Here is a 6,054-nt window from a genome sequence, read left to right on the forward strand (position 1 = left end):
TATTTCACAGATGGTGATCAAATTTATCTGTACAATATTTGTTATTCTATGAGCAATGACTGTAATGCCAGTGACAAATTATATCTTGTTTAATAAATGTACATGCTAAATAATATATATAGTATGTGTTATGCCAGCTGTTAATTTGAAAACCGATAAGATTAATTTGGATCCAGGGCCAACAGTCCATTTATGATTTTATGATTTTGTAACTATAGTTTGAACTTAATTTATGTGTTAACTGACTTAAAAATTTGTGTTCATGCATCAAATTAAGTTCCTCAAACTCAGTGCAGTTTGTTGTTCGAACACAATTTCATTAGAAGTTGTCAAAAGTATTTTTGTTGAGTCAAAACATTTGTTTTAAGAGTATATTCTGTGATTGGGATGGGAAAATCCCCAATACATTAGCAAAATAAAGAAAAACTAAAATACAGACCACATCTTCATTGACTGTAAAGAGTTTAGTCCATTAGCACAAGTGTTGTGTTTCTGGATCTAACTGATCGCAGGCCTCATTCATCTGAACTTACACACCTCAGTTTTTGACTGAGAAAAGCATTATTTAAGGGTAATTTTGACAAAATGGAATACATTTTTTAAAAATTCTCTACAATTTATCACACTGCTTTAATGTTTAACCAGGAAGTTTGTTTTGAAATGGAATTATCAACATATAATTCCACACTACCCCTAGAAAGGTGGTCCTCTGTAATGGAGAACGCACACTCTTCTTGGCGTTTAGCCGTAACCCCAGCTCTTTCATGTGGGTGAGAACGACATCTCGATGCCGAACCGCCAACCGATGCAACTGAGCTAGAATCGTCAAATCGTCAATGTAGCTCATGATGTGAATTCACTGAGGACACAGTGGCGCCAGAGCTGCATCTACGCATTTCGTGAAAGTGCGGGGTGATAGTGCTAGGTCGAACGGAAGAACTCGATATTGGTATGCTTTATCCCCCAAAGCAAACCTCAGGAACTTCCCGTGATATGGAAGGATGGAAAAGTCGAAGTATGCGTCCTTGAGATCTTTGTGACAGACCAGTCCTCGGAGCTGATCTGTGGAACGATTTGTCTCAACATTTTGAACTTTAGTTTCATGACGGAAACGTACAAAACCCATCCTTCTCTGGAACGATGAAATACCGGCTGAAAACCCGGTGTCCCTGCTGGAGGGAGGTACATATTCTATGGCCCCTATGTCCAACAGGATTTTCACTTCTTGTTCCATTACCAGAACCTGCCCGGGGTTCACCACGGTGGGATGAAAGCCCCTTTTGGTCTGCAGGACCTAACAAGAAATATTTGGCAGTAGCTTCCGCGCTGCCAAGAATTCTACTAGAGGTACCAGCTTCTCGAGACTGGTTTCTGGATTCAGTTTTTGTTGAGCAATCAGCCCATCGCCCAGTAACGGCGAACCGGCAGGGAACGACTGAACTGACTGCTCTAGGACCCTCCTCTGAGGGGGCGGGCATCCCAGGGCCACTACGTTTCCGGGTGGCACCGAAGGGAGACGGGCACCATAAAATGAGGTGTTAACCGCTCTGCTTCGGTGGGGAACTGCCCTCGATGGCCTGCGCCCTCGGGCGTCAGGCCTATTCTTTGCAGTTTTCTTGGAAATAACGACGGTCCTCAGATCCGTCTTATCCCTTGAAGGCTGCTGTTGAGCGCGATTTCCGTGTCCCCAGACTTTTTGTGGGGGAACACGGGAAGCCATGCTCTGTTTTTGTGTGGCAGAGTTTTTATTTTTTTAAATTTGGGGCTGCTCCCTCTTTTAGCAACCCTGGAGACATGAGTCTGGCGAGGGAGAAGTTTTTGGAAGGCAGCCGTTTCTTGTATGGCTGAATCCTGAACCCTCTCGACGACCGTGTTCACTGCGTCGCCGAAGAGGCCAGATAAAGAGATAGGAAAATCCATAAAAAAAATTTTCTCATTTTCTTTAATATTGCTCAAATTGAGCCAGAAATGTCTCTCGGTGGTCACCAGGGCTGCATGACTGTGCACTGTACATTCTATATGACACAGGTTTCTTCCACGGTCTCGACAGCTCAGTGTGGAGATCGGGGTAAAGCGAAAGGCTCAGGCGTTGAGATTGTGAACGAGAGGACAGGAAACGTTCGTCTAGTTTGCTTTTTGAACGAACGTCCTGCTTATCTGCCGGCCAATCGATATGTAATCTTTCGACCGCTCTCGTTAGAACCTCAACGAGCTCCTCAAAAGCATGAGACTGAGGTGGCGAATCCTCAGTATCACGAAACACTAACAACATCCAGTCCCTCGGAACGGGATAGCTGTAGTGTTTGTGCCTATATCGGGGTGGAAGAAACCGCAGTGCGTGATTCCGTATCCTGATACGAGGCATTAGATCTGTCAGGTGAAGTCAGAGATAAGGCAGAGCCCATCTCTTACACCGCTGACAGATCCATTCGCGAACCCCAAGTCTGAAGTCTTTGCTGTGCCTCGGCAGCAGCGGGACCTGAGCCTTGGGGAATGCGAGCCTGGGCGTCCTCGTTAAAAAACGCCAGGCGGGATCGGAGTGTCCGCAATGGAAGTACAACACAGTGCTCACAGTCAGCGCCCTCTCCCAAACAAACAACACATAAAGTGTGTGTGTGTCCACCCGTTAAATAAGGCGGGCAGGGGTGCACACACACTCTAAACTGCTGCTTGTTCACCATAGTCTATAATTATATATATATATATATATATATAGACAACAGACAACACCAAATAACAAAGACAATTTCACATAGAGCGCTTGTGAAGACACAGAAAGCTGTCGCAGCTGGGTTTGAACCGGCTTATATACTTCCTGGTTCATGACGTCACCCCCTTCTGACGTCCCATCACGCCATTGGACTGATTTTACATGTGCTTCAATACATCATCGCGCAAAGCGTTCCCTTAGCGTCAATCGACGCAACGCGAGTTCCCTTGAAAGGTTAAGCGCGCTTAAAGCCGCCGCTGCTGTGTACGCGCGTCAAACCCCAACGGCTCTTTTAAGAGCCACATCACCTACTATAAACGAGAGGCTCATACACGGTGTGGGATCTGATTTCAGTAAATGGTAGTTGTGGACAACGATGAATAAAAGCATATGCGACTATGGCCATACCGTTCCCTAAAACATACAATTGGTCCTTTGTTCAATCTGAGCAGAGTTTATAGCATTTGGATCAGACAGCCAGTGATAAACACCACTAAATGATTCCAAGGCACACTTTTCATCAAGCAGAAAGAAGTTGTAGGTTATAAAGCGGTTTCGGTTTCTTTTCATCATGTAAGCTCATATTATCACTTCAACAAAAAACAATATATGCGTGAACACGTGAGTAAATATTAACTGGACAAGGATTTCAGATATTGCCATCTGTGTGGGGACATTTTGTCCCCATAAGGTAGGGTTTACCAGGAGACACACACACACACACACACATCTTGGGCTCTGAGTGTGCAGTCAGTGTGTATGTCAAAATAGTCAGAGAGATGGAGTAGAAACGCAAGGAATGTGCAGTGAAATAGCTTGTAAAATAGATACAGGCCCTTCAAGCAGACGCTGTAAAATGTGTAAAATTATGTTTTCTGCAGCAGCAGGACCTTCATCAAACACAAATTCCGTGATGATGATGATGATGATGATAGTGAGGACGATCAGGAGAGAGATGAGAAAGTGCACGGGTTTTGAATGGCATAGTTGCACATCAACCTCTACAGTGGATCCTGGTGCATCCGCCGCTGCTGTGTACGCGCGTCAAACCCCAACGGCTCTTTTAAGAGCCACATCACCTACTATAAACGAGAGGCTCATACACGGTGTGGGATCTGATTTCAGTAAATGGTAGTTGTGGACAACGATGAATAAAAGCATATGCGACTATGGCCATACCGTTCCCTAAAACATACAATTGGTCCTATGTTCAATCTGAGCAGAGTTTATAGCATTTGGATCAGACAGCCAGTGATAAACACCACTAAATGATTCCAAGGCACACTTTTCATCAAGCAGAAAGAAGTTGTAGGTTATAAAGCGGTTTCGGTTTCTTTTCATCATGTAAGCTCATATTATCACTTCAACAAAAAACAATATATGCGTGAACACGTGAGTAAATATTAACTGGACAAGGATTTCAGATATTGCCATCTGTGTGGGGACATTTTGTCCCCATAAGGTAGGGTTTACCAGGAGACACACACACACACACACACACACATCTTGGGCTCTGAGTGTGCAGTCAGTGTGTATGTCAAAATAGTCAGAGAGATGGAGTAGAAACGCAAGGAATGTGCAGTGAAATAGCTTGTAAAATAGATACAGGCCCTTCAAGCAGACGCTGTAAAATGTGTAAAATTATGTTTTCTGCAGCAGCAGGACCTTCATCAAACACAAATTCCGTGATGATGATGATGATGATGATAGTGAGGACGATCAGGAGAGAGATGAGAAAGTGCACGGGTTTTGAATGGCATAGTTGCACATCAACCTCTACAGTGGATCCTGGTGCATCTGTGACAGATGGGAATAATGTGTTCAACCAGTAAGGCATAGAAAGCATTTGAGTAAGCAGTAGAATAAACAGTTAAAGCTGCAGTATGTAACTTTTGTAAACAAATATTTGTTAAAACTGTCATTATGTCCAGACAGTAGAATATGAGACAGATAATTGCAACAGAAACTTTTAACTCTCTCCTTTCCAGCACTTTAGACACAGTTGCTCCGTTGCGCTTAAAGAAGATTAAAGAAAATAGTCCAACGCCGTGGTACAACGAGCACACCCGGGCCCTTAAGAGAACAGCCAGAAAAATGGAGCGCAACTGGAAGAAAACAAAACTAGAGGTATTTCGGATTTCATGGAAGGAGAGCTCGATTGCTTACAGAGAGGCTTTAAAAGCTGCTAGATCTGCTTATTTTTCAACCCTATTAGAAGAAAATAAACATAATCCAAGGTATTTATTTGAAAAAGTGGCTACACTAACGAAAAAGAAAGCTTCAAGCCCAGAAGTTTCCAAGAAACACAGCAGTAATGACTTTATGAACTTCTTCACTTATAAGATTGATAATATTAGGGACAAAATTATAACTATATAACCGTCTACTACAGCATCGCATCAGGGAGTGCATTATAGTCTCCCCGAGGTAAAATTTGATTCATTTGTTGCCATAGGAGAGGAAGAATTTTGCAAACTCGTAATTCATCTAAATCGACAACATGTATGTTAGACCCTATACCGACTAAACTACTGAAAGAGATGCTTCCAGAAGTCATAGATCCTCTTCTTAACATCATTAATTCGTCTTTGTCTCTAGGATACGTAACAAAAAACTTAAAGCTGGCTATCATTAAACCGCTTGTTAAAAAAACGCAACTCGATCCTACAGAATTAGTCAATTACAGGCCGATCTCAAATCTACCTTTTCTGTCAAAGATACTAGAAAAGGCAGTATCCTCACAACTGTGTTCCTTTCTTAAAAGAAATGATATCTGTGAGGATTTCCAGTCAGGATTTAGACCGCACCATAGCACTGAGACAGCTCTCATTAAAGTCACAAATGATTTGCTCTTATCATCCGATCGTGGTTGTATCTCTCTATTAGTGTTACTTGATCTTAGTGCTGCATTTGACACCATTGACCACAACATTCTCTTAAATAGACTAGAAAACTATGTTGGCATTAGTGGAATTGCACTAGCATGGTTTAAATCATATTTATCTGACCGCTATCAGTTTTGTAGCAGTAAATGAAGAGATGTCTTATCGATCACAAGTTCAGTATGGCGTACCACAAGGCTCAGTACTAGGACCGTTGCTGTTCACTCTCTACATGCTACCTTTAGGAGATATCATTAGGAAACATGGAATTAGCTTTCACTGTTTTGCTGATGATACTCAGCTCTATATTTCTTCCAAACCTAACGAAACTCACCAATTCACAAAATTATCGGAATGCATAGTTGATATTAAAAATTGGATGACTAGTAATTTCCTACTACTAAATTCTGAAAAAAACAGAGATTCTAATTATTGGACAAAAAACTTCCACACGTAATAACC

The sequence above is a fragment of the Siphateles boraxobius genome, unplaced genomic scaffold, assembly GCF_051911475.1.
Source record: "Siphateles boraxobius isolate OS27281-9 unplaced genomic scaffold, OSU_SipBor_1 214, whole genome shotgun sequence".
Lineage (NCBI taxonomy): Eukaryota > Metazoa > Chordata > Actinopteri > Cypriniformes > Leuciscidae > Siphateles > Siphateles boraxobius.